Raw genomic sequence first — 26594 nt, forward strand, 5'->3', positions numbered from 1 at the left:
AAAAAACTAAGCTGATAACTTCAGTAAACGCGTCGATCTGTTGTTCTTTAAGTACACGATTGACAACAAAGTAAGAGAATCAGTATATTTCTTCAAGTACTTCGGTTCCTACCTAGCCCCCGACCTATTGTGAACTGTTCACATTGAAAACATAATAAAGAGCGCCTACACAACACACGGATTCATTCGTCGCTCACCTCGTCAAACAAACAGGGACACAAAGCTTATTGCTTATACTTCATAAGACCGGTATAAATTAGACTGTGCGTCATTCATACAAAGCCCCTATCACGTACATCTTATAAAGAAGCTAGAATCTCTACAAAATAAGACTGCCTAAATAATCTCACGCAAAAATTCGCCTAGCGCCGGTATCTCTTATGTTAAACGCAACCTCCACCTTCTTTCCTTAGATAGTAGACGCAAAATATCGCGTCTCGAGTTCTTTCATAAGATTGATCATAATCCGGCTACCTACACTGCAGCGCAAACTACACCAGCTTCTCGAATTTTCTATCAAATTGACCACAACTTTAATGTTGAACCTTCGTTCTCCCACCTGAGCTAAATCGCTTTTCATTGCTACACTTAGCCGCAAGCGAATAGAATCGGCTACCGAAGGAGCTCGCCGAGAAAACAAACCCTGAAAAGTTCAATTCTTTAGGATTTTGTTGCAGCTGGTACACGAAAAAATGTGTGCGCATTTTTATTTCTGTCTTAAAAGTTATTCCACTACGTTCTGCAAAAAGTAGCATTTGTCGGCAGGTATGCAATGTTTAGCTTTTATATCTGTTTTACATCATCGATTTATGCGCTTACGCAGAAACGCGACTGATCTTGTAGTTTGTAATAATGTTTGATTCTTGTTGTGCGATTGATGTTTCGTCTTCCCTCCTATGTAATGCCCTGTTATGGGTCCTTAGGGTAATTGAAATAAATGAAATACGATGGACGTCGCTTTGCTCCTTCCTGCAATCGCCCGGTGTTAGAATGGCGCGAGAAATGGCTAAAATTAGTTGGCAGCGGCAACGGTAATCGCGTTTTCAAAATTCTAAAAACTGATATGGCTATTACAAAGAGAAGGCTACAAATCTCTATTTCCATTCAGATGCGTATCGGAAACAGCTAAAAAGTTATCTGTAATAAAGAACGCCTTACAAGTCTCTGCCTCGCGAACAACTAGCGGTACAGTCCAGATCCAGGATAGCGGCAACGGTCAGTCGAGAGCGCGCAGATGTGTCGGAACGTTCAGCGCTTATCGTCGTATTCTTCCTTACGCACCAGCGGCTTCCTTACGCGGAGCCGAAGGCCTGTCTCACAACTTGCTCCGGGCGAAAAGGCGCTATCCTTGCTGCCTATGGCGATGTGACGACGGCGGGGTCACAGTATGGTTTGAGGCGGACCGTGTGGACAATTTCACGGCCTCGGCGATGGTGATCAGTGGATGGCGTAAGGAGTTCGATGAGGTAATTGACGGGGGATGTCTGCTTAAGAGTGCTGTAGGAGCCCTGGTAGTTGCTAAGAAGTTTGGAAGAAAGGCCGGGACTTGAGGAGGGTACCCTTAGCCAAACCAAAGAGTCAGGAAGGTAAGTGGGAACAAGTTCAAAGTGATCACGGGTGCTTTTCTGCGTCTTCTGGGCGTGAGAAGTGAAGGACCGGGCAAGCTGTCGGCATTCTTCTGCATAAGTTGCGGCTTGGGAAAGCGTCGTAAATTCGGAAGCATCCGAGCGGTATGGCAGAATGGTGTCCATTGTGCAAGAAGACTAAAGGCCATACAGGAGAAAGTACGGAGAGAATATGGTGGTGGCTTGAGCTGCGGTGTTATAAGCATAGGTGAAGAAAGGTAGAACGCGGTCCCAGTTGCAGACATCGGAAGCAACACTCATGGTCAACATGCTGTCGAGGGTGCGGTTAAAACGCCGAACCTTGCTTTTTATCTGCGGATGGTAGGCGGAGGTGGAACGGTGAACGATTTTGCATTCTTGAAGGCCAGCTTCAATTACTTGAGAGGAAGGCGGGAACTCGATCACTGAGCAACCCTTTGGGAGCACCATGGCAACGAATGATGTGATGGAGGATGAAGGAAGCAATGTCGTGGCCTGTAGCAGATGGTAAACGCGACGTTTCGGCGTAACGTGTAAGATGATCGATAGTACCGATGACCGAGCGGCCGCCGGTTGATATGGTGAAAAGAGGGCTGTACAGGTCAATTCCAACAAACCTCAAAGGACTGGCATGGGCTGTGCAGGGCAGCGGTTGCACAGGAGCGGAGGGTCAGCGAGGTGGCTGTTTTCGGCGCTGGCATTCGGGGAAGGACTGGACAAACTGACGAACATAACCACACATCCCACGCCTATAGTACAGATGTCGTAGGCGGGGGAAGGTTTTCACTAAGCCGGCGGGAGCACACGGGGGATCATCGTGGTACTAGGAGCAAATGACAAAGCGCAGATGGGTCGGATGACAAGCAGCCACTTGCGATCACCCGGGAGGTTGTTCCGCCGGTAAAGAAGCTCGTCTCTGATAGCGAAGTCTTGGTACTGACGACGAAGAGCATGGGAAGGAGGTAGTGACGATTGGGCAGATAAATCCGAGTGGCAAGTGATCCAGAGGTCTCTGCGTTGCTCGGAAGCAATATCAGCGGGCTAAAATTGCAAAGAATGCAGGGCGGATATACAAGGCACTGCCTCAGATGGCAGAGGGGAACGTGAGAATGTATCAGTACCTGCATGTTTCTCGCGGGAAGGATAGACGACGTGAATGTCGTACTCTTGAAGTAGGAGAGCCCAACGCGCCAGTCGACCGGACGTAATTTTCAAAGAGGACAGCCAGCAGAGGACGTGGTGATCTGTGACAATGTCAAAAGGGCGCCCGTACAATTAGGGGCGAAATTTAGCGATTGTCCAAAAGATGGCTGATCACTCCTTCTCGGTGACGGAATAGCTGGTTTAGCTTTTGTTAGTGCCCGACTGCTTTTTATTTCTTTCTTTTTATTGTCCCACAATTATTTTTCTCATAAGCGAAAAAGCTGGGCAACATTATTTTTCTTTTTTCTCTGCCTACATTAATATATGTCGTAAGCGACAACTTATTCGTCAAAGCCAGGCTTGCGCTGAGCGAGTACTGGACCGATGCCAACGCCGCTTGCATAGGTGTACATTTCCGTGAGATAACGACGGTCGAAATGACGCAGTATTGGCGGAGTCTCCAGAAGGCGGCCTAGTGTCGTAAAGGCTTCATCACAGGTGGCGACCAGGCCGAAAAGGTCCTGACGGGCAAGGAGCTTGGTCAGAGGGTAATGATGTGGTAAAATTGTGGACGGTGCGGCGGAAATGAGAGCACAGGCCAATGAAGCTTCGGGGTTTTCACAGAACTGGGCTTTGGAAATTTTGCCAGAGCTCGCAACATTGTCGGGTCCGGGAGAACGCCATCCTTTGACACATTTCCGAGAATGTTGAGGTGCCGAGCTCCGAAACGGCACTCATTTTTTAATTGAGTTGCAGTCCAGCGTCGGACAGGCTTCGAAGAACAGTCTCAAGGCGCTGGAGGTCAGACGAAAAATCTGGTGAAACGACCACAACGGTGTCCAGGAAACAAAGGCATGTGAGCCCTCGGAGTAGATTGTCCATTATGCGCTCCAATGTGGCTGGTGCGCTGCAGAAGCCGAAGGGCGTGACGGTCAATTCATAGAGCCCGTCGGGTGTGACGAAAGCGAGTTTTGGGCAATCGGCTTCTGCCAACAGCACCTGCTAGTAACCAGAGCGCAAGTGCAATGAAGAAAAGAACTGAGAGTCCTGCAGGCAGTAGAAGGCTTCGTAGATACCAGGAAGAGGGTAAACGTCCTTGCGTGTAATCGTGTTCAGACAACGGTAGCCTTCGCAGAACCGGATGGAACCGTATTTTTTCTTGAGCAGGACCACCGGAAATGCCCATGGGATGTGCGACGGCTGGATCCCGTGGCGCTTGAGCATGTCGGTCACCTGCTCATCAATGAGGCGGCACTCAGAGGATGACACGCGGTACGGACGTTGGCGCAAAGGGGAATTGATGCCAGTGTAAATACAGTGGTTAAAGTTGGTTGGGCGGCCCAAGGAAGGTTTCTCGTAGTCAGACGAAGCTTCAAAACGGTGTAGGACGGAACAAGTTGGGCTCGTTGTGTTGGCGTAAGGGCGGCGTCAACGTATCGGGGAAAAATATCGAAACAAGAAAGATTAGCGACGGGAACAGGCGTAATGGCGCTGATGTGGTGACCGGCCGCGCTATCGAAGAAGGGGTATGCTGCGGCGGGATCCAGCAAGGTGACACTACCAAGCGATTGGCCGCAGAGTGAAGTGGTACGGCAGGAGAACGGGTTGGACACATGAATACTGTTTCCACCATGAGTAATTGTCAGCACGTCATGAGAGAGCAAAACAGATTTCTGATCAGCGGATCGTAAAGAGGGCTTATAAATTACAGTTGTGTAGGAGAGAGCAGCACAAGAAAGGGACACCACCACTGAAGAGAAAGACAGGACGTCTGTGTCGTCTGAGACGACTACAGAAGCGGCAGCAGCACCTTTACGTCCAAAGAAGCGTCACTGAAGGGCGATAACTCAAGCTGAGCACGGGCGCAGTCAGTAACGCCGTGATGTGTGGAGACGAAGTCTCAGTCTAGGATGAGCGGGCGTGAGATGAACGGGCGAGGACGATGAATTCTATTGTGCATAGAATGTCCTCGATAAGCAGGCGGGCGGTGCCAGCTGCTATTGCTCGAATGTCCTGCGCGCTGTCGGCGTGAAGAGGAACGGCAGAAAGAGGCGTCGCCCATTTTATTAGTCCGTGACAGAGGGTCTGACTGAGAACGCAAACGCTGTGCGAGAGTCATCAAATGATTCAACGTCGACTGGCTCAACGAACCGGGTAATAATTTTGGCGGGCACGGAAACAGGTCTTGAGAGAGTCGCTAGTGGCGCCCTTGTTGCCTCCGAAACTGCGGCCGTTAATTTCCACGTGGACGGCGGGTAGGCGTCGGAGCATTGGACAACGAGAACGACGGCGAGGAGACGGCAAGCGGTGGGAGCAGAGATTGCGTCAAGGAGAACAGGAATCCGGAAGCGGGACATGTGACGCAGGCGAGGAGGAAGGTCGCATTCTGCTCATGCCTGTAATCCCGCTGAAAATGGTCACGACTGCGACACAAAGGACCCACGTGGGCAGGGACGCTACGGGCGTAGCAAATGTGGCGGTTGTCTCGCGTGCGCCAGGGGTTGAGTGGCTGCGGCTGTGATCGGGCGCGGGCAACCGGACGGTAAGATGGGGTTGCAGGTCGCTGGCGTTATAACTTCCGGGTAGGTGGCCTGTAGACAGGGACAGCAGCTGAGGGCCGCGACCGCACCACGGCATCGGCGTACGTCAGAGGAGCCGGCATCAGGGGCGGCGGAGGAGGATGTGGCAGGACCTCAGCGACCTGCTACTGTATGACACGCTGGAGATTGAGAGTGAGCGACGGCGCAGGTGCAGGCGGTCACGTAGACAAGGACAGCTGGTGTGCGACTTCCTCACGGAAAAACTGCTGAATGTGCTGGAGGAGCGATTGGTGGTACATAGCACCGTCCCCGGGGAGATCCAAGCTTGAAATTGTGGCCTTTTGGAAGCCGACAAGCCCGGTCGAAAGGTACAGTTTGCTCAGCTCATCAAAGCTTTGGCTGTTGTTGATGAGATCGCACGCAGTCTGGTGTTTATTGGCAACGAGTATCCGGAACGCATCATCGTAAATGCCTTTCATAATATGTTCACATCTTGTCGGCCTCTCTGACAGAACGGTTGACATGCTTGGAGAGGTCCACGAGAACTTCTGTATAACTGGTGACGCTTTCACCGGTTTGTTGGACCCGACTCAAGAGCGTTACTCGGCACGAATTTCGTGCACAGTGGGACGGCCAAAGACCTCGTCAGGCTGGTTTTGACAGCCGCCCAATTGTAGATGTCAATTTCTTGATTTCGGAACCACAGATTGTGAACTTCGCTCAATTAAAAGATAGCATTGGGGAGCTTGAAGCTGTCACGCAGTTTATTGTATGCAGTTACGCGTTCATAGGAGGCCCCTCAATCCTCCACATCTGTGTTTTTTGTGCCGTTGAAGATGGCTGGGTCAAGATGCCGCGCTGCGCTGGAAGATAAGCCAGCTGACGGAAGCGGTGACGCAGTTGGGTGACGGTCTCAGGCATCGCGAGGGCGATAGGCAATGCTCGGCTGCGAAGCTCCAGGGCGAGAGGATTGTTAACACCTCCACTACTTTAAAGAAAGAATGTCTTACAAGGCACTGCGTCGCGAACAACTAGCAGAACCGTTTAGATCCAAGCTAGTGGCAGCGGTTAGTCCAGAAAAAGCACGTACGTGTGTGGGAGCGTTCAGCGCTTGATTCCTCCTTAAGCGCCAGCCGCAGGGGTTCCGGAGCTGAAGGTCTGTCTTGCACAACTGTTAAAATTGTATTCCTTTTATATATAACATTATTCACCTATTTTTTGATGCCCGTCCTTACTAGTGCTATGTGTACTATGTCGGAAAAGCTTGTCTTTAGCTCGAAAACAACATTATTAAAAATTAATGTCCCGCTTTTCATGAAAAACATGGTACCTTTGGTTGCAAGCAAGACGTCTCCTTATTCTTTAATGTACACTTCTGTCTCTCCTCAAGGTACTCCTATAGTCGAACCTTCCAATTTAAAAATGAATCTGGGGATTTTGATGAAATGACCAGCATTGAACCGCACGGTAAGAAAAAACTCTTCTTTCAAATACTTGCTGCTTTTGTCACTGAAGGAAAGGTAACAATTAGGGACATCAAAGGAACGTCAGTTATCCCGGAATACCCTGGGATACGCAGCAGTAGTTTGGGATTTGTACACCCAGGCCAACATAACCATAAACTTGAAATTGCTCAAAGAAAATTAGATTCAGTTATAATTCGTATAGGTTGAGAACATCACCGGGGCTCCTTTTAGACAGAGCAAACCTAGAGACACTGCAGAAAAGAAGCCGCCGCGAAAGCCTAAAGTGCATGCACTTAATCTACCATGGTGAACTGAATATAAATAGAGAGCAGTGCACCCAAGACGTCTGCCGACGCCTTACACAATCATAATCAGCTTAAAACACTTACAGACATTACTTGCAGGACTCATGGGTTCATAAATTCCTTCTGCCCACTAACCATTTTAGTGTGAAATAGTCTGAGCCGCGTTGTCATAAAGTGTCCCACACTCGAGTCTTTTTTGTAGATATTTTAAGATCATTTTTTTCAAACTTGGCTCCTCCTTGTGATTGCTTGTCAACGTGCAGTTTATGTTGTACCCTGTTCTTAAGTTTTTTTACTCTTAATTGAAATTCATTTGAAAAATATTGCGTAAATAGGATGCGTTTCTTTCGAGTAGTACCAGTGCAGGGAGCACCGAAGAGATGGTAGCTTTCATGAAGCGGTTTTGGGACAGGGAAGAAAGCGGTCACTTAGGATATAGAATGGGTAAAAACATTTGCAGATTCGACGTGAAAATTTTAGCCCTCATTATATTATTCATTACATTACAATCGCTGTTTCTTTCCCCACCATCATTCTGTAACAGCGGCTGCTGCTAAGGGAACGTAACCAGCTGTTCTAGCGTGGGCTTGAAACGATGCTGTGCGCATAGGCGCGAAACGGCGTTTCCGCTGTACGCAGCGCCACGGTTTGAGGAGCGGCGCGAACTAGAACTTTTCGACGTTCGTTATAGGTGCGTTATGAGTGTGCGCGCTTATTCGCTCACATGAGGGTCATGAAATTCCCTAAAGCTTATAATGAAAAATAAAATCGGCGCACCAGAGACCAACTGCCAGGGCTCCATAGACAGCATTAAGTAGCTGGAAAAAAAGAAAGGAATGTGGCATAGATAACCGAACAAAGATACATTCACCACCGCCAACTAGGACCGCTGAAGATCGCAGTATACAGGCGTGGTAATAGCCGCCAAACTTTATGTGCCAACAGCTTTGAGTAAAGAAATGTCTTGCTTGCTGATAGGTAATCGTAGTTTCAAGGGTATTTAGTATCGCGGAAGCTTCACCCCATTTTCAAGGCCATAACCACGCAAGCTTTCTCCGACAGCATCAAAAATATATTGCGCAGTAGAGTGGGACATCAAACTCTCAAATGATATACAAAAGCAGTTGATACAGACATTAAATCTTGCGGATCGTAGCGGTATACTTCGGCCACTGAATGTCGTTTAATCAGATTTGTACTTCTTATTGTCAAAGACATGAATTTATTTCGATTTTCCACCCCATCAACATAATGGTGCAAGGCAATCACAAGCCCAGAAATTCTGGACAAAAGCATTTTTGAGCGGGAAACCGTTTATAAACGCAATTCTTTCATATAATGCAAGATTTCATTATAGCAACCAATATGTCTGCTAATCACGCGAAGCCAGTATTGTATTTTTTCTTTTCACGTTTTGCTACCGTCCAAAGCGCTCCTCATTGATTTTTTATTGCAGTCTTATCTGTTCGATGCAATCACTCGAGACACCTTAAAAGTAAGATTTTATTGGATATCAGAATAATGGGATATTACCTTGAATATTTTCAGGACAGTCGCTTACAATTTTTCCACTTTTCAAGATTCTTGCGCGAGAAAGTTGGACTTGATTGAATTTTAACGCATGCCATTATTAGCAACCTGTCATCATCAGGAAGAGAAGCGGTTAGATTGTGTGTTGCTAATGAATGCTAAACATCAAATTAACACGATGCGATAAGTGGAAGGTGACGTGCTTCAGAGAAAGGTGTGTTATCGGCGAATAGTTTTTTTTATAAAGGAAGGTAATTAAAAGAGAAATATTAATCAAGTGCAATGCCATGCCAGTGTTGGCTACTTCACGAGTACACGTATTTTGTGAGGGCCTGTTTTCTGCTTCTTTCATGTTTGTATCCTGTGCATATTGTTCACTTTTGTACCAATAATTTAAAGACCGAAAACGGTTAATGATTCACTGTTTTGAGTTTTCATTGTCATTATGTTTTTCTAATAGACCGAAATATGTATTCCGGAAAGCGTTTCCTGCAGGCAATATAAGCGGCCATTTATTTAATCCTAGGTGCCCCTCCACTTACTTACAAGTTCTTGTCTACGAATCCACACTGCATTGTCCTTGAAGATATCAGCGCTAAACGATCGCATTACGGTAAGTTCCACAGATGTAAGGAATCGCATTCTTTGAAGTATGTAAATGAAGTTCGATACTCATTATGATAGATGTCGTACTTCGGTGTTTTTTTATTCTACGAAGATGCTATAATTTAAGGAAAGGGTTTGATGTTGCGCGCATCGGCTCCTTCTTTGCAAGTGGACATTGTATATCGCCAAAGGAAAGAGCAATGCAGCGGGCCGCATTGCGTCAGTATGCTTTCTAAGCTAGCTTCTTTGACTCATAATATCTGCATTCGACAGCATCATAAGAGGAGCGCTTATTAATGCGGCTCTTCGTACACTAATGGGAGCTCTTTGCTACAGGTGTGGGTACTTTTTCACGTAGGCAATGCACTTAGGTAAATAGCCTCGCGGGTGGTCAAGGATGAAGCCAGAAGAATTAGCACCGCAGAGGTAAGCAACAACGGCCCAGGAGCAAACATGAGCCGCGCCCTTCTTCCACGGAAGTGCTTGTTGCCCTGTTGAGCGCTGGTGGCATTAGCCTCCCCCCCCCCCCCCTTTCGGAAGGCATCGACCCGATTCAGAGAGGACTTGCCGTTGCACAAGGTCCGTGCTTCCAAATGTGGTAAGTTTGAGGCGGACCACGTGAGCCACCTCGGAGCGCTTGCGTATACGGGGATCAGACGTCTCGTGCAGAACAACCTCATAGTTGAGCGCGCCGACGCGACGAAGTACTTAATAGGTACCGAATTAAAGGCGTAGGAATTTTTACTCAGTCGACGGCGTCAGATCGGGTACAAAACCTAGAGAAGGTCACCATTTTTGTGGTTTCTTGGACGGCGGTATTGTACGCGAACTTGGCATAAGGTAAGACGTCGTCACACGTTCTACACTATGCGTTCAAGTACATCGGCAGGATGTCAGCAATTGTCGTGTTGAGGCGTTCCGTTAGTCTGTTTGTTTGGGGGTCGTGAGTGGTCGTCCTGTGGTGCTGTGTGCAACTCAGAACAACAATGTGCTGTATTAGCTCAGCCGAAAAGGCGGGCTCTCAGCGTGCAATCAGAACCTCTGGTGCATCTTGTCGCAAAACAATCTGATGAACGATAAATTTGGCGATCTCGTTGGCAGTGCCACTGGAGAGAGCTGCTGTTTCTGCGCAGCGCATCGTGCGGTCGGATATGCGCTGTTGGCCGGCCAAGACGATGGAACTAAGGGCGTTCATAAGGGCGTCTTCGTAAACAGGACCTTCCGGAGCTGGGTGCACGAGAGCGCTGGAAAGGCCGTTGGCGTCTATATGTTTACGGCTGAACTTGTACGCCACAGTAATATCATATTCCTCAAGGCGTAGGCTCCATATTGCGGGGGCCGCTGATGGATCCCGGAGGCTGGCTAACCAACAAAGTTATGGTAGGTCACGAATTGGAAAGGTCTCCCGCAGAGGCATGGACGCAACTTCGAAGTTACCCATACGATATCTAGGCATTCTTTTTCTGTGGCAAAGTAGTTGGCTTCTGCATTGGACAAAGCGGGACTTGCGTAGGCGATCACACCTTATGCCGTCTGCACCTGAACCACAACAGCGCCGAAACGAGCATTGCTCGCATCGGCGTGTACCTTTGTGTCGGCAGTTTCGTCAAAAGGCGCCAGAACGGGTGGTGTCTGAACGAGACGCTAGAGTTCCAGAAAAGCTTGCTCCTGCGGGATACCCCAGGTGAACGGCACATCGGACTTTGTCAAGCGGGTAAGGGGCGCGACAGTTTTCGAGAAGTCTTTTCACGAACCGGCGGTAATATGCACATAAGCCGAGGAAGCGGCGAACTTCTTTCAGGTCACGCGGCACTGGGAAACTCGCAATGGCAACGGGTTTCTTTGTATCCGGAAGGACGCCGTCCCGATTGGCTACGTGGAATAAAAACTTCAGTTGCTCGTAAGCAAAATGACAATTTTCCGCTTTAAGCGCGACGCCAGATGGCTTTATAGCTTGCTAGACCGCGTCGAGGTGACGAAGATGCTCCTTGAAATTTGGGGCAAATACAGTCAAGTCGTCCAAGTATACAAGACAAGTGTGCCACTTGAGATCAGCAAGAACGTTTTCCATGGGCCTTTGAAAAGTGGCTGGTGCAGAACAAAAACCTAAAGGAATGATCTGGAACTCGTATAATCTGTCTGGTGTGATGAAAGCCGTCTCCTCGCGGTCCATCTCGCCCACCTCGGTTTGCCAGTACCCTCATTTCAGGTCCACGAAAGAGAAATAATTAGCGTCGCAGAGGCGATCCAAGGCGTCGTAGATTCTTAGCAGAACATAAACATCATTTTTGTGACGCTGTTGAGGCGACGGTAGTCGACGCGAAACCTCAATGTGCGATCCTTTTCCTTTACAAAGATCACAGGAGCTGCGCAAGGGCTCCGAGACGGCCGGTTATCATCGGTATCCAGCATAATCTGAACTTCATAGCCCTGATAGCAGCGCGTTCCTTAGGGGAACGCGATAATTGACTGACGAAGGGGACGGACAGCATGATCTGTAATAATGCGGTGCTGTGCAAGATGTTTGCTTTTGACGCGTGCCAACGACGCAAAGAGGCTGCGGTTGAGCAGGGTCCGGAGTTCTTGGCGGTGGCGATGCAGGTCCAAATTCACGTCGTAGTTCTGGTCGGTGGGGGCGTCAAATGCAGTTGGCAGCGCGCCGGTTAAACTATGCGAGCACTTCGTTTCTTTGATGCTTCAAGACACTGCCAGTCGTCCCCATATTTAGGTGTTGGTGTTCATTGCTTAAGTTGGTGTGTAAGACATCAATCTTTCCATCCGCGAGTAGAACAACTGCCTGGGCAACAGCAATGCCTGTTCCCAGAAGCAAAACCTGCTTGCTCTCGACGACACCTACTGTTGCTCGATGTGCGATTGTACCGACAGTCACCATGGCCCTAGAACGTCACGCTCACGTGCTCGTCAAGAAAGTGTACTGCAGCTAGCAGTGTGCTGTTGCTTCGGGGGGTACTCTTAGTCGAAACTTTGGCAGACTTCGCCTGCAGGTCAATGATTGCACCGTGTTCTGTTAGAAAATACATACTGAGGATGACATCGCGGGTGCACTGGGGTAGCATGACGAACGCTTCCAAGAAGGTTTCCCTTTGCACTGTGACTCGCGGCGCGTACTCCAGCGGTACGTATCTTCGAGTCGTCCCAAATGGTACTAACCTTCTTGAGCACCACTGCAAGCTACCCACTAAGCATGGAATAGTCGGTGCCAGTATCTATAAGAGCGGTAACATCGGTTCTGTCGACGGAGATCTGTAGATGAGCAGTGGGTAGCGTCGTGCTTTCCACAATGTCGAGGTGTTCGGTGACGGCTTTGGTGCATCGAAAGGGTGTTGCTTCGGCGATTGGAGTCGGTGTGGAGGCTGGGATTGTCGAGTCGCCGTTGCTTCTGGTCTACCGATTGCTGAGTCGTCTGGAACTGCGTGTTGCATGGTAGTAATGAAGAAGTGCCGGTCAGCGTTGGAGGATCTTTGACTTTTCATCGTAGAGCAGCCGCACCTCCTGAGGCTGCTGCGTCTAGCTTCCCCTTTGGGGACGTTGAGATTGGTTCCGCTGCCCAGAAGAGCTGTATAGGCGAGGTGAGGGGAATCGGGAGAAGCGGCTGGGGCCGGGATCGGCCTGCGCGATTCCCCGCAGCCTCTGACCAGGCAGCAGACGGCATGCATCGAACGAGTATCCTCGAAGACGCTCTCGCTTGTATAGACAGAGGCGACAGATGTATCTTTTTTGGCTAAATGGTAACACAACGGCCTGCGGTTCGCCAGACGCCTGTCCGTCTATGCCCCGCGCGCTGCACTACGGTCATGCAGGAAAGTGAAACACGAACGGCTCCTAGGGGTGGCTCGTAGCGCGGGGTTGGCGGTGGCACATAACGGCTTGCGACGGCGGCATAACTTCAGGTCTGGGGAGGCGGTGTGACTAGGAAGAGTGGTGAAACGCCCAGTGCCTGCTGCGCTTCTTCACGTACGGCATCAGAAAACGTTGCGACCGGTGGTTGCGCAGCGGTCCGCGGGTACTTCGCTACCTCCTCCCATACAATGGCGCGGACCAGCTCGCGCAGCGATTTTGCGGAAGGAGTCGCGGTTCTCTCAGCAGTGGCGGCGATTATTGATACAGTTGTGCGCTCGTACTGGGGGCTTGCATGTCAAGGGACCTTTCTATTGTGGCCACCTCAATGACGAAGTCTGCTACTGTCGCCGGAAGACTTCCAACTAGGCCAGCGAACCGCTGTTCCTTGACACCACTAATCAAGAAACGTACTTTCTTATTATCCGACATGCTCGTGTCCCGGGCGACGGAAAAGCCGTTTCATCTCCTCAACAGGCACAAGTGGTTCTGGATAAGCAGTTCGGCTTTTATTTGCGAAATGTACCACTGAAAGTGCACCTTAATACCGCTTTGAATGTATCCCATGTGCGGAGGCCAGATTCACGATTCTCAAACCAAAACGGCCGCTCGGTCCAACTTCCCGCCAGTCCTCGGCATCTTCATGTTGAAAGCTCTGGAAACGAGGTGGGTCCCGCGGATGGTGCAGCAGAACTGGTGCTATTGATCCTGGCGTATGCATTGTGTCAAAGCCGACGCTTCTTGTTACCGTGCGCTCAGGAAGAGGTCCGACTTCTGGAGCGAGGCCTTTTAGTCGGCGACTGGCCTGATGAACAGCAGTGTCTACCGTTAATGTGCGTCCATCGCTTGATTCCTGTCTAGTAGGGGACCTCCGGTACATAAAAGGGGCACCCATCACCTAAACCAGATGCCCCGTAGGCTATTTACGTAGGTAAATTACGCAGGTATTTACGCAGGCTATTTACGTTGGTAAATAGCCTATTTACGTATGGAAATAGCCTTGCAGATGAGTCAAGGACAGAGACCGAAGAATTAGGCACTGCAGCGGTCGATAAGAATGGCTGAGGGGCAAACACGAGCCGCGCACTTCTTCCTCGGAAATCTTCGTTGCCATCTTCAGCGCTTGCGGCCCTTTCACACCAGCAAGATACCTCGGGAATGCCGTCGCCGTGATTTTCCTTCAGCGTGAAGCAATGAAGCCAGAGAAAGCCTGGTATAAAAAAAACATATCAGCGTAAATGTTAATGCAGGCAACATGCCTACAGGCAGGAAGTGCAGAGATAGTACGTTATGGTTAATTCTATCATGTCATGGCAGGCGCATAGTTAAATTTTCTGAAATGTAAACATCGCAGGATGCAAAAATTCACACTCTATATTATCGTTAATAGCAGGAGTAATCACGAAAGGCACTACAGGAAATGCGTACCGTATCTCAGGAAGCCTCATAGGATGCTGGTAGCTGCACACTATTATTCAGGAGCGTCCCTCATCAGCCGGTTTTCTTCTCTTTGCTTATTTTCACGAGTCACTGTGCGCCCTCATTTCTTTGCCGCATTTCATGTATGGCGACCCGCCTGATCAGCAGTCGCCACGTTCCGTAGAGGGGATGGTGCCAGCGGAAGCTACACAGGATTCGTATACCCATCTCAGCCGGACCCCATTGTCGCTGCCTCCTCCTATCGTTAGGTCTAGGAAGAAATCAGAGCTGACCACTCCTAAGACTGATGGCTAGCGTCACGGTGCCAATGCGTAATGTATTGACGGCAACCCACGCGTCGCTGTCGCCTCGCTTATAAAGTGCCGCCAGGAATGCACGTGCGTCTCTCAGACTGCAGTGCAGAACTTTGGTTCCTTTGAACTGCGCGTTGGCTTTCCCCCACGACACCACGAAGACACTGTTGCTGTCTTGTGCGCTGGTGGAAGCGCAAAACGTAGGTACTAGCGGTAAACAAATTATTTCGCCATGGCCTGTTTAGGTTCGCATCCGTGTCCTCCCTCCGTCCTGCCCCAGCATCACCCATGTAGCACCGGCAAATTCTTAAGATGTAGCACCGGCAAATTCTTAAGACCAGCTATGCTTTTATTTCTGTGAAGCCGAATTTTCTCTTAAATTACATCTCTTGTCACCTGAACGGTTTGTGCAGTGAGGTATTTAGCGCCATCATTTCAGATAAATTGAGGGCTCATCTAGAGCTGAACACTAACTGTAAGTGGGATAGGTTAGGGTATAATCAGGAATGATGCATGAGCCCAAAGTACGGTCCAGGAGGAAGCGAGTGGATAGGAGGAGCGGTTACCATGCTCTCATATTACCCAAATCCCTACTTCACGCTTGTTTATCTATTAACTTCTGGCTAATCCCTTAGGAGCGAAGGAATGAGCAGCTGACTCGGATCCAGGCAAGAATAAAAAAGCTTGCAGCAGCTTCACGTGCCACAGCCCCGCGCCTACTTTATTTCCTTTCTCGCGCGGACACGCTTTGGCCATGCTCTAGGCACACCCAAAGGAGGGCGCTACGAGGTCCTCCGCCTAAATTTGAAGTCGAAACCGCATTGAGGGCTGGCTGGCAGGCGAAGAAGAGGAGAGTCAGAGACGACGGACTGGGGGGAAGCGAATGTAAGGTGGCACGGCGAGGCACTCAATCGAGGTCTTCATGTAGGCCGGCTTGAGATGGTTCATACTGAGTGTCTCTCGCAGCCATTTTGAAGGAGGGTGGCAGTTTTTAGGATGCGGCGAACGGCGCGGAATGCTCCGTCATAATTCGAGGTGAGCAGTGCTCGGACAGCGTCGTGGCGAACGAAAACATGGGTAGAAGTGGCGAGATGCCGGTGAACAAAGATGGTGTTGCGGCGGTGAGGGCATGGCGGGACAGGCCGGAGGCATTAAACATTGTCGACCAGACGCTGCCGAAGCTCTGGTGGCTCGGCAGGTAGCTGCGCTTAAGTGAAGTCTCCGGGGAGACGCAGGGAACTATCGTACAGCAGCTCTGCTGCAGAGCACTGTAGGTCTGTTCGGAGGACGGCCCGTAAACCCAGGAGTGCCAGGGGGCGCAGTTGGGACGGGTAGCTAGGGCGGCCTTCAGTGGGTAGTGAAGGCAATCCACCATGTCACTAGCGCATGGGTGCTACGCTGTGGTGCCGCAATGTCGGGCGCCAAGAATACGGTTAATGGAAGTAAACAAGGTGCACTTAAATTAGCGCCCACGGTCTGTTGCCACGTGTCAGGGCAACCAGAGCGACACAGCATCGAAGAAATGAAGGTTCGGGAAACAGTCTCAGCGGTGATATCATAAATGGGAACAGCCTCCTGCAAGCGTGTGAAAGGGTCGACCATGCTGGGGATGGAAAGGTAGCCTTGCGATACAGGTAGGGCACCCACGATGTCGAGATGGACATGGTCGAAACGACGGCCGGGGGAAGAAAGGTCTGGGAACGAGTATTAATATAACGGAAGACTTTTGTCTCCTTGTCTCCTGACATGTGCACGTCCACGCGCACACAAGATCATTAATACCAGGGCCAGACATAGCACTCGATGAGAAGACGCTGAGTAGCCCGAATGCCTAGGTGACAAATATCGTGTAGTGAGTGGAAAATGTTGCGGCGAAGTGCAGCCAGAAAATAAGGCGGGGAAGACGTGCTGAGAAACCGCACCACAGGTAGTGAGGCGAGCACGGATGAGGCACAAGCCGTAGTCGGAGGGTACGGGGTTTTTTTGCAGAAAAGCCTTGAGTTTGCTGTCATCCCGCTGTGCGGAAAAGAATGTGGTCTAATCGATGGCTCAAGCATGAGAGTCAACCACAGCTATACCCGAAAGGGCATCAGCGGTGCTGTTGTGGGCACCCTTTAAGTGACAGATTTCGGCAGTAAATTCCGAGATGTGAGCTGGATGGCGGTGTTCGTGGGACAAGTATTTCGATGAGTTGTTCCGGAACACGTACGCCAGTGGCTCGTGATTAGTGCGCACATGAAAATTGCATCCTTCCAGTAAAATGTGGAAAGCGCTGTATGGCAGGGGTATCCACATTTTACTGGAAGGATGCAAGGAGCGGCCAAAGCCGCTGTAGTGGGTCTCAGTAGGAAGTAGGTTACGACAGTTAAAAGACAAAGGCTGCCACTCGCCGTTAATAAGCTGCAAAAAGACGGCCCCAATTGCCACGATAAATGCATTCACCACGAATCTAGTAGGGGCGTTGATGCGCGCATGTATCAGAAGCCCAGCACTCACGACAGCCTGTTTGGTAGCAGTAAAGGCGGCCTGAGCCTCTGCTGACCAGGAAATAGCTGAGGACGGGGCATTGGTTCACCGAAGGAGGTCGGTGAGCGGACGGAGCAGCTGTGCACAGCACGGCACAAAGCACCAAGAAAAACTCGCCAGCCCCAGGAACTGGCGGAACTGGCCCAGTGTAATAGACTGGGGATAATCCTGAATGGTCTTGACGTGGGACCGAAGAGGGCGGATAACATGCGATGATATATGATGTATCACAACTCGAGCTCAGAGGCACTGAAGACACACTTGGTTGTGTTCACGATCAGGCCATAGTGCTGTAAGCGTTGGAAGAAGTCACGTAGATGGCGCTCGTTATCTTCAGGTGTAGGACTGGCGGTGAGGGCATCACCGATGTACGCAAACACAGAAGGGAGGCCCCGCGTGACCTCAGCGATGAACTACTGGAAGGTTTGAGTCGAGTTGCGGAGCGCAAACGGCATCCGCACGTACTCACACAGACCAGAGGGCGTCGTGATTGCGGGCTTAGGTATGTCGGCGGCCTCCGCGCTTATTTGATGGTACGCCTTAACCAAGTCCACTTTGCTAAAAATGGTGCAGCCGTCGTGACGCGATGTAAAGTCCTGAATGTGCGGCACCGGATAGCTGTCATGAACAGCCTTGGCGTTCAATGCTCGGTTGTCTACGCATGGACGCCAATATAAAGGATCCCGCTTGGGCACTGATGCAGCGAGGAAGCCCACTCGCTGGGCGAATGGGCGTATAATGCCGCGCTTCAGCGTGTGGTCGAACTCCCGTTTGGCGATAGCCAGACGGTCCCCAAAGAGGCGGCGTTAGCAAACGGCGACTGGTGAGCCGCGGGTGAAGATGTGATGGGTCACCGTATGCTTAGGCGGCTTAGTGAGGTAGCAGGGCTTGGTTAACTCCAGAAAGTCTCCAGGATTTTCTAAAATGGCGTGGGAGGTATAAGCGTGCGGATTCCGATGGGAGCACGAGGAAACAGGACTCCAGAAATGCAGAGACGAGTCAAGCCATCAGGAAAGCGATGACGCTGCACGCTGACGTCCGAGTCGAAGTAGGAGAGAAAATCCGAGCCGATGATCGGGTGGGCCACGTCAGCGTTGACGACTGCCCATCGGAAAGCTTGGCGAAGTCCGAAGACGAAGGTGAGCGAGCGAAGACCGTGTGTGGCTATAGACTACTGGTTGGCAGCACGGAGCGAGTTCCCTATTGACTTGGAACGGTCAGCCTTATTCGGGGGCACAACGCTGATCTCCGCGCCCGTATCTACGAGGAACTGGGTGCCAGATAGCTTGTCGGTAATTATAAAAAGATGTGTTTAAAACTATATAGAGCGCCACTTAAAAGAGACAAACACAAAGACCAGAGCAGACACACGCTTAAGCGCTCGTGTGGTAGCAGCTCTCGTCTTTGTGTTTGTTTTAAGTTGCGCTATATATATTTTTAATTGGATTACCGGCAGCCCGGAACCTTACCCTAGTAAAAAGGCGGTCGCGACGACGAGCGAGATCACACACTGCCATCAATGATTTTGACGGGAATTTCCCTACCATGAACAAGAAGATATGCACTTTGAGGCGCGGTATCGGAAGCCGTGGTGGCATAACATAGAGACGGAGGGCTGGGGCTCCGAGCATGACGTGTGCGTTAAGGGGAGCGATGGCTGGGACGAGGCGAATGGTCCACCCTAGGCGGTCGCCGGAGTGCGGGGACCGAGGCAATGAGCTCATCGATTCGGGACTTAAGGCGCGAAATCACCGTGTCAATAGGCGACAAGACAGCAGAGACCGACGGGGAAGCAGCCTCATGAACATGATCAGCGAGCTCCGCCAGGCAGGTCGAGGGTCACGTCGCCGGCCACCGCGAGGACAAGGCGAATTGGCTTAGAGAGGTGGTTGAGTAAGAGCTCGCGAAGCAAGGTGGATGCGGACGTCGCGCTCCCCGAGAAGCTGCCGCATCTGGCGCAGTAGTTGGGTGTGGGCGCCGGTTGCCAAGGTCCTCCGCGGTAAATAGCTACTGGAGACGGGCACTGTCCGACAGCACAATTCTCTTCAGCAACTTGGTCTTGATGTGCTGATAAGGTGTATCTCCCGTGGGTTCGGAGGCCACATCAGGACGAAGCGCGGAGAAAACCTGGCAGTAGCGCGTCGTTTCCGAGGTGATGCAATAAAAACTGAACAGCTCCTCGATCTATAAAAACAAGACATGCGGGTTCTGAGGCCACAATGGAGGGAGGCGAAGATGCACCGACGGGACGTCCTGCGGGCGCGAGTCCCGTTCAGTGGAGGGGCCGCCCGCTTTAGTCATGGTGTTCGTCCTGAGTCACGATTTGTAGGCTTATGCCTTAGGAGCAAAGGACGAGCAGCTGAGTCGGATCTAGGCAAGGATACAACAGCTTGTCATGGCTTCACGTGCCACAGCCCCGCACCTTATTTATTTTCTTTCTCGCGCGGGCACGTTTTGGCCGTGTTCTAGGTTCAGCCAAAGAAGGGCGCTACAAACTATTCCAGTTGCTACCAGGAATTAGTATTTCTTTCATGCTCTGTTATGTTTCACGCTCCAGCTGGCAACGCAGAAAGATCATGCTCACCATTTAATATGCCCTTAAAGGCCCCGTGTGGCCATTACATATGTCATGGGTGTGGCATATAAAAATAACAAGAAAATGGATGGCCGAAACGGAAGCCATAATCAATCTACGGAAAAAAAGACGCTTTCAGAAAACAAAACAGCTAGCAACATTTTTTCCGTGAAAGATGATATCTTACGCCTTTTTGGACCTAACGGCATCCCGCTCGATGGCGTGTTGCACTTTATTGTAATGTGAGATTTACATTACCGACACAAAATTTTTCGCGGCATACTTACTCAACCCAGCCTGTAGGTTGTTGGTAAAAGTGATTGCGTCACACGAACCCAAAGTTTACCAGGCTTTTCTACGCAAGCTAACTCTGCCCTTAGCTAGCTAGAAAACAATTTAAAGCATTTTACCATAAGCGGGGTAACTGCACAATGTTCTTCGGTCTTCGTATTTTTGCCTCGAAAGAATTCTACGCTGCTAGTAATTATATAAAGAGTTCAAAAAAGAGTCATCATTGTTGAGTAGTTTATTACAAACAATTTTGTCCTAGAAGTCTTGGTCCCTGCCGAAGTCCGCCCTGAAGTGCACTTCACGTCACGATCAAGCAGCCAACATTGACCGCCCACGTCGTCGGCGTCCCTGTCAACAACTGGTTTTTCCTGTCTATAAGCACTCGGTACGGTGACGTAACAACAATTGGGGAAAGTGCACACACACGTCACTCAATGCGAGGAGAACTCCCGACAGGATCTTCGGACTAGATTTAAAATCTTATTATGTGGTGTTTCCCGCGTGTCCTGCGACTGAAACGTCCTAGAAGACATCCCACTCAGGCCATGCGGCAAGTCATAACTTTTGTTTGCGTTCGAAGTCATGTCTTTAACACTTTCAGTGTTTCTACTATTTCAATTACTACTGCTACTACTACAGCCTATGCTACTGTATGTTGTGAATTTCAGAGTATATAACTCGGCTCAAAGCTTTTGCTTCCAAACTGGAGACCTCGAATAGTAAAATCATTCAACATCAAATTTCAAACAGTTTTATAAGCCCTATACTGGACCCTCTAAAACTCCGCCCGCTAAAACGCATGACTTGTCGCTGCAATCAGCTCTTCAACACGCTCAGGAAGAGCGATGGCCTAGAGCTTAGCTGTCGGATAACAGAGTGCAGCTGCACAAACGGCACTAGCATGCCACTTTCCAGCCTAAAGCCATTGGACACTTGAACATGGTTGAGGATTTTGTACTAACTTCGGTATCAATAAAATTTGTATTCCCACATGTATGAAACTAGAGGCGAAATTTTCATTATCCTTTTTGTCTCCCGTGTTTTCTGAATTCACTCCACTCCTTCGGTAGCAACGCTTCTATTCCCTCCCACTGCTAGGATATAAAAGGAGACTCTCTTTTCCAAACTTAGCTGTAAAAAAAGCAGGTTGGCCAGTTTGCAGGTTTAGAATGTCAGAGTAGCTGCGTGTCAAGAGAACCCCATGAACCGGTAAAAATACGTAAAGACCATAAAAAAGTTTTGCCAGGTTAGCTGGGTCAAAGATTATAACAGCCGTTCCGCGCACGCGACTCAAAACAACGGCGAATTGTTAGCGGCCGTATAACCCAAAGCAGGGTACTTTAATTATATCTAGTCAGATCATAACTACTATTTTTTTTTGTAATACTAGTAATCTCTAGTTAATTCCGAAGCACATTTCTCTACGCTGTTCAAGGGGTTCAGAGGCAGATTAATTTGTTTAATACAATAGCGTGCCTCGAGTGGAGGCCCGTTTTAGCTGGCATACAAAAAATGCCCGTGAATTGTGATAGCAACCCATTTAACTTAGTTCTTGCGCTACCCTATTGCACCGCCCTCAACAGTCTTTTCAGCGATAAAGCATGTCCGCTGACCGTGTTAGTTGAGAATTTTAGCGTAGCACAGAGGCACTAGTCTCAGTCCTTCAAGAGAAATTTCAATGACGCGCTTCTTATTCCCCTTAACTGGGGTAGTTCGTGAGAGTTAATCGTCCCAAAGCAACCACGCTATGGGAGACGGCGTAGTGAGAGGGCTCCGGAAATTTCCACCTCCCGATGTACTTCAGCGTGCACTGACATCGCACAGTACATGGGCCTCTAGAATTTCGCCTCCATCGAAATTCTACCGCCGGGGCCATGATCCAAGCCGCGTGTTTCGGGTGTGCAGACGAGCCCCATGGCGGCCCTTTCCTCCTTAATTAGCATTCAGTTTAAAATTATTTCTTCTTGCGATTGCGGCACCAAGCTTTTTGGATTAAGCAATATTCTTGGCAGACAGAGTCGTGATAAACAGAGAGTGCATTTATGCCGGTATTAACAGCAAAATGATGTTAATTAAGCACACAATTGTATGTGAATCTTAAATGCTGGAAACACTGGAGGGCATTTCGGACGCATTCATCTGATTCGACGCCTTTCTGAAAACACTCTCCAGCGTCCTGGACAAGGCGAAATTACATGTGCGTTGGCTGTGTGTAGCGTACTCGTTAGCACGCTCAGGTGCGAACGGAAGGATGGTGGTTCGAATCCAATCGTGCACAAAGATTTTTACTTATCGAGTTGAAGAGTGCCACGGACGGACGGACGGGCGGACGGAAACCACGAGTATAAGCCATTAAAGGCTTTCGCCTAGATACTCCGCTGCTTAAAATAGATAAAGAATAGATAATGCAGCGGTTGAAAAAGGAAATTACGCAGCACAAGCTCTACTCTATTAAGTACAAGGAAACGAAGATCTCCTACTATGGGTTTCTAATTTCTTGTATGTTTTTTTCTGCGATACCGAAAACATTTTATCTCTAATATAAGATTTACAATCATGCGGCAGCTCTGTGATCTATGCTCAAACTATATCTATGCCTGGTGTAACAATCTGAGAACTTTAGTAGCCCTTAGGTAGAGTGATGAAGAATACAAGTTGACGCATATAGTTAGCTCTGTGCATGATTGAAGAGCAGGCTCCCATTCCTGAATACATATATTAGGATAGAAAGGGCAATCAACGGAAAAGCATCTGTCAGACGCTGCCACCTTTTTAACGAGCAAAGTGCAATCACATCAAGTAAGTTTGTTTTCCGCCAAGATCCTATTTTTGAAAGCGCTTTATTTAACTGAATTTCAACTTCGTTGCTAGTTTGTTTATAAATAATGCTATCACCAGAAAACATGTGGACTTTGGCATCTAGAATTTTAGTTATATCATTTGTGTACATTAGGAACTACATGGGGGCTAGTACTCTGTGCCTCCAGATGTTGCTACTATTGAAGCATAGCCTTGAAAATGAACAAACTGTCTGTGGTCTGAAAGGTAAGATGCTATCCTGCTAGTGATTAGGTTAGTAACGAGAATGTTTTGAACTTTGAAGATCAGTTTCGGAGGCGACACATAATAGAAGGCTTTTCAGAAGTCAAGAAACCATATGTGAGTCTGCCCGTGCTTATCAATCCCAAATACTAAGGAATGAATGCTTTCCAGCAACTGCGTAGTTGTGGATGATCGTTTCCTAAATTTATGCTGATTGTTTTAAGCTGTCTGTTCTCTTCATTCTAAATCACGATGTGCTTGATTATAATATATTCCAGGATTTTGCATGCTGCGAAGGTATGATAAATTGCCGGTAATTTGTATATTTGTTAGGATCGCTTGATTTATGAATAAGAATTAAGCAACTTTCTGCTCTGTAGGTCCGTCTGAAGCAGTCAGTTACTTCTTTCAAATTGGAAGCAGATATTTTGACACCCATTACGCATATGATTCAAAAAAATGGATTATAGGTGTTTTCTAGGCCACTACATTTCTTCAATTCAATGTCAAGTCATTTTGATAAAATGCCTAATACTGTTACGGATCACCCTCTTAATTAGCCACTGACAATCTGCTGAACTTTTAACGTTTCATGAACGTTTCGCAACAAGATTCGTCTTCGTCTCAGCAAAGCATTCCTCAACAGCCTTTTCCGCTCTTTTTCCACCTCACTTTTTTATTTTAGATTATGCGGCATGAAACAAGCTTTTCTATGCAGTTCTTTAACCTCCATTTTACAGTCGTTATCTTCCTTCACTTTTAATTTTTTTTTTACATTCAGTGCTACTCAAATGTTTAGTCTCCCTCTCTTTTTTAAGCCAACTTCAGCGACCATCTCTACCTCCGGTCACAGTTCGTCATGCCTGCACACAGAACCACGGTTCTGTGTGCGGAGTGCTGTGTCAAAATTCACGTTCAATACTTCTCCCCCATCCCCATTTTGTTCCGCTGATCTCGCGTTTATCTTTAGCATGAATTGTTTTTGTTACAGCTTACTCTTGCTTCAAAATAAACGCCTACAACGTTAGCCAAACGGTTTTCTGGCAAAGATTGCAGATTTTAAGGAAGTGGATAGAAAACTGGAGGGGACACTTGACCGCCCTCTTCAAGATTGGACGCCATGGCAATAAAGAACTAATAGCGATATTTCGCGAATTAGTTATACTTTACTTTACATTCTGGATCCCCGTGAGACCTCATACCGCTCCTAGCCCAGTGGTGCAGATGTTAAGCGATGCACTACTCCGCTCCGATGGCAAGAGCTGCCACCGGCACAGCTTGTGAAACGCACGTTGCCCTTGCAAGCAACTTTTAGCAATCACTCATTAATTTAACCGCAACCTGCCACGGTGGGCATTTTACTCACAATCTGGTGCACAGGTTGTGATGATGTCACAACCTGGTGGGAGATGGCCCAAGCTCGTCAGCTAACCCACCTCCCTACTACTTCGCTTCTGAGGCGATATTGTGTGATTTTTCACTCAGAGTCAACGATGCCGTCTCCGGCTTTTCTGCACCACTACAATTTTAAGCGATATGGCGTTAATATAAAAAGTCGTCCAAAATCTGCCCGCTTACTCTAAAGCAGTTATAAATTCGCAACGTAGCACAGTGGGCAATCAGGTATTGCCTCTTGAAAGAACGCAATTCGCTGTGGAGATACTCTTCACCTTTTCAGAATATATTTTCAGTTTTTAGGAACAAAAATTGTAGAAATAAAAGTGTCTCGATAGCACAAGAGTCCACATTTTTATGAACAAGGGTTTTTCCTGGTTCGAGAGAATTCTGGTAGGCAACAACGTCTGTGAATTTTTTTTGTTTGGGTCATCACGTTAAGAAATCAAAACTATAAAATAATTCCCAGCTCTTTTAGACTCTGGGCATCAGCTGCTTTTCAGGACTTTTTCTATTATCAATTTGTTAGGAAAAATGACTTCATGTATTTCACAACCGACAATGTCCCAAAATTCTGAAGCATATTTAGTGGTGGTGTTTATTTCTTTTCATATAATTGAAGGTTTTCATAAATAGCGTGCAGGGAAGAGAGAACGGGCCTTGCCCACCACGTTTCTTGTTTATTAGCTGGGCTATATTGGCTCGTAATCGGCGGCCATTCACGAAATGCAATATCGGGGATGCAATTGAAATTAACGTAGTTTTTCATTTGCCTATGAATGCACATAACACTTGTGGAGATGAACCTAGATTATAGAATCTATAATGTGTGCTAGTTAAATCAGCCGAACATAGCGCACTTCACACATATCAGGCAATACCTTTAGTTGTGCGTCCTGGAAAATGTTTGACCCCCATAATACGCATTATAAGACACGGCGTGCTCCGGATTCTTGAGAAATCAGTAATGGTTAGAAAAGATAGAAGCCATGAAGAAGCGTAAGTTGTTGCTATATGTCCCTGTTTTTCTGAAAGATTTACAGTTACGATTTTTTTTTCAAGTTGTTTTCGTTCTGGACATCCACTTATTCTCTTTCAGACATTGATGCCGTGGAACAAAGAGCGTCCGATGCGGAAGGCACAGAAAAAAAGAAGAGCGACTGCATGTTGTTTGTAGCAGGAACTGAATGCGAACCAACTGAGAAATGCAAAAGTAGCTTCCAGAAACTTTGTGGCGACACTGCTATACGTCATCATTTTAGCCGTGCAGGATGCACTTTACAAGGCTCTGGCAGTAAAGAAAGCAGTAAATCTGAGCGAGCAGTGGGTGTCTCAGAAAATTAAACTGATTTTTTTTTAACTGGCTGACTCCCACGACTGCACGCACTATTCAAGAAGTTAGGAATTCCTCAAAAACGAGATTTGTATCTTTAGCAAATAAACATTTCCTATTTTTCGTTACCTTTAATATTTGTTGTCGAGTTTCCATATGGAAAGAACGTATAAACTGGGCACCTTTTTAAAATAACGTGCTATTTCTTTACTCTGTGCTGTTTAACGTGCGGAACTTTCTTGTGGTTTATACATGACGGCGGAACCAAAGATCAACAGTGGCCCGGATCACGTGTTTTTTTGTGTGGTAAATTTATATCAAAAGGCAAAGGGGCGTTTTCGCATTATAGCGCCGTGGTGGCTCAATGGTTGGAGCGATCGGCTAATGAGCCCAGCCGCGGGGCCCCGTTTCGTTGGAGGCGATGTCAGTGCACGTTAAAGATCACCAGTTGGTCGAAATTATTCCGGCGCCCTCCACTACAGCACCTCTTTCTCTTTTCTTTCACTCCCATGTTCCAACCTTCCCTTAAGGTGCGGTTCGGTTATCCACCGGTATTTAAGACAATTACTGCGCCATTTCCTTTCCTGAAAATCAATTTTCAAGTTTTTCACATTTTGCTCCACTCAGCATGCAGTGGCCGTGAACAG

The 26594-nt window shown here is 48.4% G+C and overlaps 1 protein-coding gene and 1 long non-coding RNA gene across 2 annotated transcripts in view; one reads left to right on the plus strand and one right to left on the minus strand.

The window, feature by feature from the left end:
* LOC144107038 (uncharacterized) overlaps positions 1-26594 on the minus strand; it is a 439706-nt gene that overhangs the window by 81269 nt on the left and 331843 nt on the right. The window lies entirely within an intron of this gene.
* On the plus strand, positions 9114-26064 carry LOC144107042 (uncharacterized). Its single transcript, XR_013309192.1, has 2 exons — positions 9114-9201; positions 25714-26064. It is a non-coding gene; the product is annotated as an uncharacterized LOC144107042 (long non-coding RNA).

This window comes from Amblyomma americanum, chromosome 10, assembly GCF_052857255.1.
Source record: "Amblyomma americanum isolate KBUSLIRL-KWMA chromosome 10, ASM5285725v1, whole genome shotgun sequence".
NCBI classification, from domain to species: Eukaryota; Metazoa; Arthropoda; class Arachnida; order Ixodida; family Ixodidae; genus Amblyomma; species Amblyomma americanum.